Source organism: Salmo salar, chromosome ssa05 (assembly GCF_905237065.1).
Source record: "Salmo salar chromosome ssa05, Ssal_v3.1, whole genome shotgun sequence".
Taxonomy (NCBI): domain Eukaryota; kingdom Metazoa; phylum Chordata; class Actinopteri; order Salmoniformes; family Salmonidae; genus Salmo; species Salmo salar.
This window is the reverse complement of record NC_059446.1, coordinates 51,470,788-51,484,827: the sequence shown is the minus strand read 5'-3', so window position 1 is coordinate 51,484,827 and position 14,040 is coordinate 51,470,788. Positions and strand designations below refer to the sequence as shown.

The 14,040-nt window shown below is 43.3% G+C and overlaps 1 protein-coding gene across 2 annotated transcripts in view; it reads right to left on the bottom strand.

Annotated features, from left to right (window-relative positions):
• LOC106605072 (myelin basic protein) overlaps nt 1-7,086 on the bottom strand; it is a 69,242-nt gene extending 62,156 nt beyond the window's left edge. For both annotated transcript variants that reach the window (XR_001328786.2, XR_006769900.1), the window contains exon 1: nt 6,782-7,086. The gene's annotated coding sequence lies outside the window, so the exon portion shown is untranslated. The remainder of the gene's footprint in view (nt 1-6,781) is intronic.
• Between the last annotated feature and the right edge of the window lie 6,954 nt (nt 7,087-14,040).

Sequence of the window (14,040 nt, the reverse complement as noted above, 5' to 3'; positions counted from 1 at the left end):
GGCGAGAGGATACAGATGAGATTTCCCCCTCACAAAAATATTACACAACCACAGCTGGAGCCTGCGAGGACTTGCAAAACATGTGCGTTGCAGCACACTGAAAGAAAAATCCATGCTGTAATTAAACTTCTACACAGCAGCCTCCAATCCAACAAAAAGAAGCTCCGGTCCTTGCCTTTTTGCACATAGGCCTCTATAAGATTCTATGACTCAAACACTTTGCAAATCAATTGGGGGGGGGGTAGACTACAGGCAGGGGAAGAGAACATACAGAGACTGAGAGACACAGTGGATGAGAATGATAAGGGAGAACCATATAGGTCTTACTCTCACACACACATACCCCTCTGGGGATATGAACTTTGCCTATTCTATTTGAAGGTTGTATGGGAGATACAGCACCAGGGAGGCATGCTAATTATAGGACAACCTTCCTCACATATAGGCCAGCACTCACAGCACTGCAGCACTCAGAGCCATCAACGCATATGAGCAATTATCTATATTCCCTCTGACTAAGTTCTGCTTGTGTGATTGCTCTGCTGCTGTCCGTTACCTAGGACCATGAGACTCAAATACTGTGAAAATCAAACAAAATTTTGATTTGGTCTGGCTGAGAGGCTTAATTCATTGCAAAATACCTCATATCAACATACTGCCTTCTGACTTGGTTGCCCATCTACTGTCAGCTGGTTGTTTGTTTTATAGCTAGTAGTTAATGTTTTCTTTATTTAATACTAGTCCCATAAGAAACTGGGAGTTTGTTTAAAATGAATGTTCATGCTCTATCCAGGGAGGATGTAAGTGACTGCTCACCCATGGTGTAAGAGAGGAGAGCCCATCATTTAACATGTACCAACTTGGAGATAAAGGCATCGCAGCTCAATTCATGAGCCATACCTCCATATCTCCATCTGAGAGTGATGGTTTTAAGTATCAACAGAAAAAGCAATCTTCCTTCTCTACAGTGAGAAACGGATAAATAAGTATTCATTTCTTCTGCTTCCCAACCTGCGAGACTGAAACGGATATTACTTTCCTGCAACATAAATTGCCCTTTAGGGATAAACAGCTATTTATGATTGCTGACAGAAGGAACTATGGATTACCCTGTAATGCAAACAGCGGGCACAATAAAACGAAGACACAATGCGATAGTTCTGTCAAACTTGAGAAGTGTAACACATATTCTTGTTCACATCATCATACACTTTACAGGCTCAGAGAACAACAAACCTAAACGTTGTTCTAAACATTTGAGTTTCTATTTAGCCTGCATGGGAATCCTCCTCTTTCGCACGTTATTCTGGCCACTGTACCAAACACAAGGTCAGCGAGCACACTGAGTGAAGGAGACACTCTATTTGGAGTTAGCTCCGGAGACTGGGAAAGACAAGCAAACAATTCACAGTGCTGCCGAGCAGTTTTTCCATGGGACTAAGATATCAGGGTATATCGGTCCCATGACTCGCTCCCTCTAAGTCCTCATATCATCAGTGTTAACTAGCCACAATGATAAACTCCCGGAAGGTTTAGCATGCCAGTAGCATCTCCCAGCTGTGTGTGGTCTTAGTAGGGGTGAGAAACACTGCCCTCTCCATGGTGCTGAATGCAGACCAATACACTCCCTCATCATCTCGGTCTCTCCCTCTCACACACACACAGACTTCCTGTCATTATATCAGATAATGGATCCATAGGTGCCAGGAACGTGTGGGGCTGGTGTGCATGTGTGTGGCTCTTCCATGGAAAATGAGCTAATATACAGTCGTCCTTGTGGATGGTGGACAAGTGCTTCATTTAACCCTCCAGGTGCCCTTGGTTGCCCAAGGGCTTATGTAACCCACTTGGAGATACTCAGTGATACTAAGTCCCTGGTAGTGACACTAGAGCCAGGGTCAGAGGTCAACATCTGTCCTTGGAGAGAGCATCTGGTGTACAGCAATCAGGGTCGTGTTCATGAGGGCACACAACGGAATTTATTTTGCAACACAAAACAATGTTTCTTATTGGACAAGTCCATGTTATCCCTTCCTTGTTTCAGTACATTTTTATTGCATTTAGTGTCTAGTGAACATGAACCTGGACACAGAGTTGGATGGAAGAAAACTTTACTAGGAAGAGATGCTCATGTTTCTCTATACCTCTCTCTTTATGTTCTCCTCTTTCACTTCTTCCTTTTCACTCTGCAGTCGTGGCCAAAAGTTTGGAGAATGACACAAATATGAATTTTCACAAAGTTTGCTGCTTCAGTGTCTTTAAATATTTTTGTCAGATGTTACTATGGAATACTGAAGTATAATTACAAGCATTTCATAAGTGTCAAAAGGCTTTTATTGACAATTACATGAAGTTGATGCAAAGAGTCAATATTTGCAGTGTTGACCCTTCTTTTTCAAGACCTCTGCAATCCGCTCTGGCATGCTGTCAATTAACTTCTGGGCCACATCCTGACTGATGGCAGCCCATTCTTGCATAATCAAAGCTTGGAGTTTGTCAGAATTTGTGGGTTTTTGTTTGTCCACCCACCTCTTGAGGATTGACCACAAGTTCTCAATGGGATTAAGGTCTGGGGAGTTTCCTGGCTATGGACCCGACCCACTTAGTTATCACTTTTGCCTTATGGCAAGGTGCTCCATCATGCTGGAAAAGGCATTGTTCATCACCAAATTGTTCCTGGATGGTTGGGAGAAGTTGCTCTTGGAGGATGTGTTGGTACCATTCTTTATTCATGGCTGTGTTCTTAGGCAAAATTGTGAATGAGCCCACTCCCTTGGCTGAGAAGCAACCCCACACATGAATGGTCTCAGGATGCTTTACTGTTGGCATGACACAGGACGGATGGCACCTTGTCTTCTCCGGACAAGCTTTTTTCTGGATGCCCAAAACAATCGGAAAGGGGATTCATCAGAGAAAATGACTTTATCCCAGCAGTTCAATCCCTGTACCTTTTGCAGAATATCAGTCTGTCCCTGATGTTTTTCCTGGAGAGAAGTGGCTTCTTTGCTGCCCTTCTCGACACCAGGCCATCCTCCAAAAGTCTTCGCCTCACTGTGCATGCAGATGCACTCACACCTGCCTGCTGCCATTCCTGAGCAAGCTCTGTACTGGTGGTGCCCCGATCCCGTAGCTGAATCAACTTTACGAGACAGTCCTGGCGCTTGCTGGGCTTTCTTGGGCGCCTTGAAGCCTTCTTCACAACAATTGAACCGCTCTCCTTGAAGTTCTTGATGATCTGATAAATGGTTGATTTAGGTGCAATCTTACTGGCAGCAATATCCTTGCCTGTGAAGCCCTTTTGTGCAAAACAATGATGACGGCATGTGTTTCCTTGCAGGTAACCACGGATGACAGAGGAAGAACAATGATTCCAAGCACCACCCTCCTTTTGAAGCTACCAGTCTGTTATTCGAACTCAATCAGCATGACAGAGTGATCTCCAGCCTTGTCCTCATCAACACTCACACCTGTGTTAACGAGAGAATCACTGACATGATGTCAGCTGGTCATTTTGTGGCAGGGCTGAAATGCAGTGGAAATGTTTTTTGGGGGATTCACTTCATTTGCATGGCAAAGAGGAACTTTGCAATTCATCGGATCACTCTTCATAACATTCTGGAGTATATGCAACTTGCCATCATACAAACTGAGGCAGCAGACTTTGTGAAAATTAATATTTGTGTGATTCTCAAAACTTTTGGCCACGACTGTATACTCATCTCAATCTCTGGGAAAAGGAAGGCTATTGTTTAAATATCTCTCATCCTTCCTTTGCCCTCTACTCATTGCTCCCTCAAGCTCTGGGAAGAGAGATTTGTGAGTGTTTGAATGCCTGTGTGAGTGTTCGAATGTAATGTTTGTGGGCAAGGCACTGTCCTACTCCCCTTATCACTGGGCTTCAAGACGTTTTTGTCATTTTAGAAGTTCACAGAAAGGATGACCTTAAATACCATGGTCACACCACAGTCCAAAATTAGCAGAAATGCCAGTATAGACCCCATTGCAACATCACTGTCCTGTTCTACACAGCAAGCCCATCATTAGTGGCAGAACCAAGCTTTGCTTTAGGCCCATTCAGTCAGCACTGAATCATTGATACGGACAGCTGTGTCTTTTACAGTAGGAAGTTTGGGCAGTTGTTCTCAGCTCCATAACATACTTGATACTTCATATGACCTGTGATATTTCCAGTTCCAAGCAGCAGCATGTCCATCACTTAGCTCTCATACTGCCACACAGTCTCTCCCAGACCCTGGGCAGAAGAACCAAACACTGAAGACTATAAAATGTGATTTCTGGAGGACCTTCACAGCAGAAAAATGTGTTTGGGGTTAGCAGTATCCTTGGGTTATGTTCCGTAGAATCCTCCAGAACTAATCGGAGATCAAAAACCACCCTGATGCTTTTGAAGAGAGAGATTGTATCAAGTGGTGTATCACTAGTCTTCTCATCAGAATAAATAAGAGTGCAGCAATATAAATCTCAGCCCTAAAAGCCGGTGTCGACGTTTGTGTTTATTTTCTTATTTATAGACATGCCTAAATCCTGTGATATGCATCTATTGTGGTCGCTGAGAGCAGCGTATGTTGATACTGTCTGCCACAGCTTACACAACCCACAACTACCTTGGGTTCACCACTAAAAGCTGTGAATTCTAATCTTGGCATGGGTGGAATGAAAACGATCCCTGCCATCCGTTTCTAGTGCACGTTGTCGACGCTACGCACAGGCCTACCACGCTGGGTGAACTCAACACGTCAGACAACTATGCCGTCATCCTCGTGGCTTTCTGTGGGCACAAACAGTCGGGTTGCACCATGCAGTCTGGTTGCACCAGGCCTTTAGAAAACTCTCTTGCATCACATGACGAAGCTCAAGGTGACATGACTCAACCTGCCCGAAAGCAACACCAACTGGCGCAGACAGGAGAGGAAGTGAGATAGAAGGGAGGAAGTTGGAAGTTACCTTGGTGATTCATCTACTTGCACAGGCATGCACATGCAGACACGTACACGCATACACGTTAGACATGCAAACAGGAGTCTCTCTAACACACACACACTTCAGTGTTCTTTCCCACACAGGACAACATACACACACATGCATTAACACACATTTCAAGTCTTATATTGTATCTGTAAGCTACTTCATACGCAGATATATGCATGTCTAATATGGACCAGCTTGTGGAAAGAACTAGAAGACTTTACTGTTGAGCTGGTTTCCTGTGTATCACAGACATTCCCCTGGGTCTCTACAGCAGCAATGACCAAAATACTATGAATAGTCACAAAACGTCCCAACTTATATCAGCACAAGCTGAGGGTTATAGCCAATATAAGGGCTTTATAAATACATTTGATTGATTGCTAATAGACACACTCAAAACCATGTTCACACAGTGTGTCAGGTGCAAGAAGGAGTGCTTTGTGAAAGGCAAATTAAGGAACGTTAAAGCACCAAGACATGTGACTGTTAAACAAACAGCTGAGAATTTGTGTCTGACTGAGTTAAAACCTCTGTAATACATTATGGAATCTCTTCCAATAACCTTGTAATTCAGTAGAAAATCTAGAACTATCACATTCCTGTCGATTCTGTTCAAAACTACAACAGAGAGTGCAAAGTTCCACTTAAGCAGAATGGTCTCTTCTCCACCACAAGATATGTACATTAAGCATAATACATTGATCTTACAGATTCCTTTTTTTCAATTAAGTTGGGGGTTAGTGTTTTGTTAATTTACTACTACCAGATGCCTTCTTTGAAAACAGCACATAGAAGAGGATACATGTCGATGACATAAGTCTGTCAGTTTAGACCTGGCCTCAAATAGTATTTGAAATGTTTTGGAAATAGTCCCAAAAGTGCACTGTGCGCCCATCTGTGTCCAGTTTGAGCCCACCTGTGTGCAAGTGTTTTTATTTATAGAACGCAGCACATCAAGAAAGGATGGCTTTGGGGTCACATGTTTTCTTCTGATCCACATTAGCCTGGTTAGGTGACTAACCTCCATGTAAACAAATCATTTCAAATCAGTAAAAGGGAGTATGTCTATGCCTTGCTGTTTGTTTGGTTCCCTCTCTGTGTGCAAGCTCACTAATTATGTAACAGATGTCTTGTAGTGTGAAATGCATTCTGAAAACAAAGTCCATCCATTAACACTGTAGATAACGCCAGCTCTCACCAACTAGAATAAAATAGGCTTTAGATTATAAAACAGCAGGTCCAGACAGTGCATCTCATTGTGGACTACAGGTAGGTTATATAGTGTTAGTATTGTTTACATCTTCCTCAGCAACCTGTTTATAACTCGGTTTTTAATGTTATTGTTTTCCGCAGTGGGCTGCTCTCTCCATCCACTCCGATATGTGATAGGTCTGGCCAAGGTGCCTAGTCCTAGCATAACATTCAACTGAGAGTTGGTGTGAGCACTGCTTGGAGGAAAACGTGATATTCGAGTGACAGTCTAGCCCATTTTGTTCTGTAGGCCTAAGTGAGGCTATAGAAATATTACTATTGACAATAGGCACGATGTGTCGCTTTGTCAAACATTCAACTGAATTAGTTAACAACACGACATTCCTCGACATTCTTACGCAGGTCGAAACTTAACAAGCTCTTATAGGCCAAAGACAACGTACATGTATACTAAATCGGTTGATGCAGCGCAACAAAACAGCTGTCAACAGAATTGCACTGTATCGGTCACATGGACGGGCGCTGCTACAACCACAATTTACTATCATTTGCGTTTCGTTTTCGACTGTCTTTTACATACCCTTCTCCGTTTAGATTGAATCAAATGCATCCACAATAAGAGGCTGTGATGTTGATGTGAAGTTTCTCTTCTCGTGGACAATAACGTTTTTTCTTCCACGGTTTGGCGTTGTTTTCACTGTCTTCGTGAACATGTATGGCTCGTTGCTTCCTGTTTTACGTACAGTGATGGTTGTTTCTTCGGGGTGGGGCGGAATGTTGATACAACGCAAAGAAATGTGGGCAAAAGACCCGAGCATGCCCGTACTCGTTATTGTAACATCTGTGTCACGAGACACGTTCGTTCGAAGTATATGACAGAGTGGTTGCTGCCCTTGTGAGTTTGTGAAGAAAATATATGTTGTTGTAAGACAAGGTACATCGGGCAACACATAAGCTGCGGCAATGTACTCTATTGCTTTAGAAGGCTAAGCATGTTATTACTGCAGATAGGATAAGATTCATACACAGGCTTTGAATTCAATGGAATTGGACATGGTGAATTCTGTTTGTTATTCAAATCAGTTATGGCCACTAATTACACAGTATTAATTGCACAGGAATTAAAATATTGTGCTGATCCACGCTATTTGAGCCAGGTTACAATTATCTACAAGTGAATTAATCCTATTGGTACGATGTGTAGGCTGTTTGCCTTTTACACCAACCACCTGTGTCCACTTCCCTGCCCCGCCGTTCGCTACACTGGTGTCAGAAGCAGGATGGCGGTCGTGAGGCCTTTACGTATGAGGGGACCGCGCCTTCCTGTTTGGAGGGGTTTAGCAATCCTGCAATCTGAGGCAAGTAATAATTTGTTAGAAACCATTACAACTATATTGAAGGATGAGTAGGGTGTTTGCCTGTACTGATAGCAACTCAGGTTCATATTCCCTGCCCTAAAGTTTGCGACAATATTATGTACACTGAACAAAAATAAGAATGCAACATGTAAAGTGTTCCTCCCATGTTTCATGAGCTGAAATAAAAGACCCCAGAAATGTTCAATAGGCAGGCACTAAAAGCTTTTTTCTCTCAAATTTTGTGCACACATTTGTTTACATCCATGTTAGTGAAAATGTTTCCTTTGCCAAGATAATCCACCTGACAGGTGTGGCATATCAGGAAGCTGATTAAACAGCATGATCCTTACACAGGTGCACCTTGTGCTGGGGACAGTAAAGGACCACTCTAAAATGTGCAGTTTTATCACACAGCACAATGCCACAGATGTCTCAAGTTCTGAGAGGGCATTCAATTGGCATGCAGGAATGTCCGCCAGAGCTGTTGCCAGAGAATTGGATGTACATTACTCTGCCATAAGCCACCTCCAACGTCGTTTTAGAGAATTTGGCAGTACGTCCATCCTGCCTCACAACCACAGATCACGTGTATGACATTGTGTGGGCGAGCGGTTTGCTGATGTCAACGTTGTGACCAGACTGTCCCATGGTGGCAGTGGGGTTATGGTATGGGCAGGCATAAGCTACAGACAACCAACACAATTGAACTTCTTTCCTTCTTATTGCGTTTCAGCCAATCAGTTGTGTTGTGACAATGTAAGTGTGGTATACAGAAGATAGCCCTATTTGGAAAAAAACCAGGTCCATATTATGATAAGAACAGCTTCAAATACGTAAAGAGAAATGACAGTCCATCATTACTTTAAGACATGAAGGTAAGTCAATCCGGAAAATGTCAAGAACATTGACAGTTTCTTCAAGTGCAGTCGCAAAAATCATCAAGCACTATGATGAAACTGACTCTCATGAGAACCACCACAGGAAAGGAAGACCCGGAGTTACCTGTGCTGCAGAGGATAAGTTCTTTAGAGTTATCAGCCTCAGAAATTGCAACCCAAATAAATGCTTCACAGAGTTCAACTAACAGACACATCTCAACATGAACTTTTCAGAGGAGACTGTGAATAAGGACGTCATGGTCAAATATCTGCAAATAAACCACTACTAAAGGACACCAATAATAACAAGAGACTTGCTTGGGCCAAGAAACACGAGCAATGAACATTAGACCGGTGGGAATCTGTCCTTCGGTCTGATGAGTCCAAATGTGAGATTTTGGGTTCCAACTGCCGTGTCTTTGTGAGACGCAGAGGAGGTGAATGGATGATCTTTGCATGTGTGGTTCCCACCATGAAGCGTGGTGGTGCTTTGCTGGTGACACTGTTGGTGATTTATTTCAAATTTAAGGCACACTTAACCAGCATGGCTACCACAGCATTCTGCAGCAATACGCCGTCCCATCTGGTGTGCGCTTAGAGGGACTATCATTTGTTTTTCAACAGGACAATGACACCTCCAGGCTGTGTAAGGGCTATTTAAGAAGGAGAGTGATGGAGTACTGCATCAGATGGCCTGGCCTCCACAATCACCCGATCTCAACCAAATTGAGATGGTTTGGGATTAATTGGACCGCAGAGTGAAGGAAAAGCAGCCAATAAGTGCTCAGCATTTGTGGGAACTCCTTCAAGACTGTTGGAAAAGCATTCCAGGTGAAGCTGGTTAAGAGAATGCCAAAAGTGTGCAAAACTGTCATCAAGGCAAAGAGTGGCTACTTTGAAGAATCTCAAATATAAATTATATTTTGATTTGTTTTACACTTTTGTTTGGTTACTACACAATTCCATATGTGTTATTTCATAGTTTTGATGTCTTCACTACTATTCTACAATGTAAAATAAAGAAAAACCCTTGAATGAGTAGGCGTGTCCAAACTTTTGACTGGTACTGTATATGATAATTTCTCAAAAATATAGACTCTTCGCTTTCATTTGTCACCCAGTTTCACATGCTCCTATGAACTTCACATGTTGGTGCTCATGGGTCCTTTTACATGGAAATTGCCTATGTTAACAATATGTATTTGTTGTCAATGTCTTGGCGTCAAACTGGTGGCAGTAGAGAGTTGTAAGAGTTAATTGCAAATGTGTCTTTCTTCATTAATTAGGCTGTTTTCTCTTTAACCATATGGCCTATCTACTAGAAACCCATGGACAATATGGACACAGAACTATATTTGAATATATTTGTTATTTTGTTATTCAAGTATAAATTAACAAAGTTACAATACATTTTATAGATTTTCTGTTAAATACCAAAGCTACTGAAGATTCTGGTAACGTTGGTAAATTACAGGTAACTTTGTTACCCTAATTGCAATGTTACAAAACACCATACCGTAGGCTGAAGAATAGTAGCCATTATTCCATGATGTTTAAAAAGTGGGGTGGGGGTTTCTACTAAGCTATATGGAATTGTTTTAAGAAGGTCATACCAAGGATCATTTAGCTATTGGATTTAGAATTTTATGACCCCTTGCAGTATAAAAAATATACACTGCTCAAAAAAATAAAGCGAACACTTAAACAACACAATGTAACTCCAAGTAAATCACACTTCTGTGAAATCAAACTGTCCACTTAGGAAGCAACACTGATTGACAATACATTTCACATGCTGTTGTGCAAATGGAATAGACAACAGGTGGAAATTATAGGCAATTAGCTAGACACCCCCAATAAAGGAGTGGTTCTGCAGGTGGGGACCAACAGACCACTTCTCAGTTCCTATGCTTCCTGGCTGATGTTTTGGTCACTTTTGAATGCTGGCGGTGCTTTCACTCTGGTGGTAGCATGAGACGGAGTCTACAACCCACACAAGTGGCTCAGGTAGTGCAGCTCATCCAGGATGGCACATCAATGCGAGCTGTGGCAAGAAGGTTTGCTGTGTCTGTCAGCGTAGTGTCCAGAGCATGGAGGCGCTACCAGGAGACAGGCCAGTACATCAGGAGACGTGGAGGAGGCCGTAGGAGGGCAACAACCCAGCAGCAGGACCGCTACCTCCGCCTTTGTGCAAGGAGGAGCAGGAGAAGCACTGCCAGACCCCTGCAAAATGACCTCCAGCAGGCCACAAATGTGCATGTGTCTGCTCAAACGGTCAGAAACAGACTCCATGAGGGTGGTATGAGGGCCCGACGTCCACAGGTGGGGGTTGTGCTTACACTGGCGCCCTGTGCTCTTCACAGATGAAAGCAGGTTCACACTGAGCACATGTGACAGACGTGACAGAGTCTGGAGACGCCGTGGAGAACGTTCTGCTGCCTGCAACATCCTCCAGCATGACCGGTTTGGCGGTGGGTCAGTCATGGTGTGGGGTGACATTTCTTTGGGGGGCCGCACAGCCCTCCATGTGCTCGCCAGAGGTAGCCTGACTGCCATTAGGTACCGAGATGAGATCCTCAGACACCTTGTGAGACCATATGCTGGTGCGGTTGGCCCTGGGTTCCTCCTAATGCAAGACAATGCTAGACCTCATGGGCTGGAGTGTGTCAGCAGTTCCTGCAAGAGGAAGGCATTGATGCTATGGACTGGCCCACCCGTTCCCCAGACCTGAATCCAATTGAGCACATCTGGGACATCATGTCTCGCTCCATCCACCAACGCCACGTTGCACCACAGACTGTCCAGGAGTTGGCGGATGCTTTAGTCCAGGTCTGGGAGGAGATCCCTCAGGAGACCATCCGCCACCTCATCAGGAGCATGCCCAGGCATTGTAGGGAGGTCATACAGGCACGTGGAGGCCACACACACTACTGAGTCTCATTTTGACTTGTTTTAAGGACATTACATCAAAGTTGGATCAGCCTGTAGTGTGGTTTTCCACTTTAATTTTGAGTGTGACTCCAAATCCAGACCTCCATGGGTTGATAAATTGGATTTCCATTGATTATTTTTGTGGGATTTTGTTGTCAGCACATTCAACTATGTAAAGACAAAAGTATTTAATAAGATTATTTATTTCATTCAGATCTAAGATGTGTTGTTTAAGTGTTCCCTTTAATTTTTTTGAGCAGTATATATAAAACAATTTGATGAAAAATTATTTTTGGTCTCACTGCCCATACAAACGCGTTGAATAACAGATTCACTACATGGAACAACGAGTGGCTCCCAAGTGGCACAGCCGTCTAAGGCATTGCATCTCAGTGCTAGAGGCGTCACTACAGACCCTGGTTCGATTCCAGGCCGTGATTGGGAGTCCCATAGGGCGGCACACAATTGGCCGGCCCAGCTTTGTTAGTGTTTGGCTGGGGTAGGCTGTCATTGTAAATAAGAATTTGTTCTTAACTGACTTGCCTAGTTAAATAAAGGTAAACAAAAAAACAATAGTCCCAAAAACATATTAAAAGGAAGTTTGTTCTGAAGTGTCTCTCCTATATCTGAGAGATATAAGAAAGATCAGGATACATTTGTTTGTTTCTTTTTTTTTTTTTTACATGTATTTAACCACACATTTTGGGCATTGAACAGTCTCCACATACTGTAGACTTCCATTCATTTTTTAGACTGGTACCAGGAATCTTGTGAGGCCTGTGGGCGTCATAGAGCAAAACAACCGACATATACAGTGCCTTCGGAAAGTATTCAGACCCCTTAACTTTTTCCACATTGTGTTACGTTACAGCCTTATTCTAAAATTGATTACATTTAAAAAATCCTCAGCAATATACATACAATACCCTATAATGACAAGGCAATTTTTTTTGCAAATGTATTACAAATAAAAAACAGATACCTTATTTACATAAGTATTCAGACCGATTTGCTATGAGACTCGAAATTGAACTCAGGTGCATCCTGTTTCCATTGATTATCCTTGCGATGTTTCTACAACTTGATTGGAGTCCACCTGTGTTAAATTCAATTGATTGGGCATGATTTGGAAAGGCAAACACCTGTCTATATAAGGTCCCACAGTTGACAGTGCATGTCAGGGCAAAAACCAAGCCATGAGGCCGAAGGAATTGTCCGTAGAGCTCCGAGACAGAATTGTGTCGAGGCACAGATCTGGGGAAGGGTACCAAAACATGTCTGCAGCATTGAAGGTTCCCAAGAACACAGTGGCCTCCAACATTCTTAAATGGAAGAAATCTGGAACCACCAAGACTCTTCCTAGAGCTGCCCCCCGGCCAATCTGAGCAATCGGGGGAGACCTTGGTCAGGGAGGTGACCAAGAACCCAATGGTCCCTCTGACAGAGCTCTAGAGTTCCTCTGTGGAAATGGGAGAACATTCCAGAAGGACAACCATCTCTGCAGCACTCCACCAATCAGGCCTTTATGGTAGTGGCCAGACAGAAGCCACTCCTCAGTAAAAGGCACATGACAGCCCACTTTGAGTTTGCCAAAATGCACCTAAAGACTCTCAGACTATGAGAAACAAGATTCTCTGGTCTGATGAAACCAAGATTGAACTCTTTGGCCTGAGTGCCAAGCGTCACGTCTGGAGGAAACTTGGCACCATCCCTACGGTGAAGCATGGGTGGCAGCATCATGATGTGGGGATGTTTTTCAGCGGCAGGGACTAGGAGACTAGTCAGGATCGAGGCAAAGATGAATGGAGCAAAGTACAGAGAGATCCTTGATGAAAACCTGCTCCAGAGCGCTCAGGAACAGACTGGGGCGAAGGTTCACCTTCCAACAGGACAACGACCTTAAGCACACAGCCAAGACAATGCAGGAGTGGCTTTGGGACAAGTCTCTGAATGACCTTGAGTGGCCCACCCAGAGCCCGGACTTGAACCCGATCAAACATCTTTGGAGAGACCTGAAAATAGCTGTGCAGCAACACTCCCCATCCAACCTGACAGAGCTTGAGAGGATCTGCAAAAAAGAATGGGAGAAACTTCCTAAATACAGGTGTGCCAAGCTTGTAGTGTCATTCCCAAGAAGAATGAGGCTGTAATCACTGCCAAAGGTGCTTCAACAAAGTACTGAGTAAAGGGTCTGAATACTTATGTAAATGTGATATTTCATTATTTTTTTTATTTTTATAAATTAGCAAAAATGTCTAAAAAACTGTTGTTGCTTTGTCGTTATAGGGTATTGTGTGAACAGATATCTCTAGTTTAAAATGACAGATTTTTATGTGGATTTTCATTGTGCTAATTGAATTTCTGCGCAGGCACAGACATCAACCTTATTAAAACAGACTGAACGCTGTGCTCATTGTTTCACTAGTAAAACAACAGTATCATTGGATCCTAGGGTAAGCAGTATCATTGGATCCCAGGGTAAGCAGTATCATTGGATCCCAGGGTAAGCAGTATCATTGGATCCCAGGGTAAGCAGTATCATTGGATCCCAGGGTAAGCAGTATCATTGGATCCCAGGGTAAGCAATCATGCCCTTTTTGTCTGTTTTGACACAGTCACTGGTAGTATCCATGGTCAAACTTGCTCAACTTCATACGAACAAAAAGAGCAAG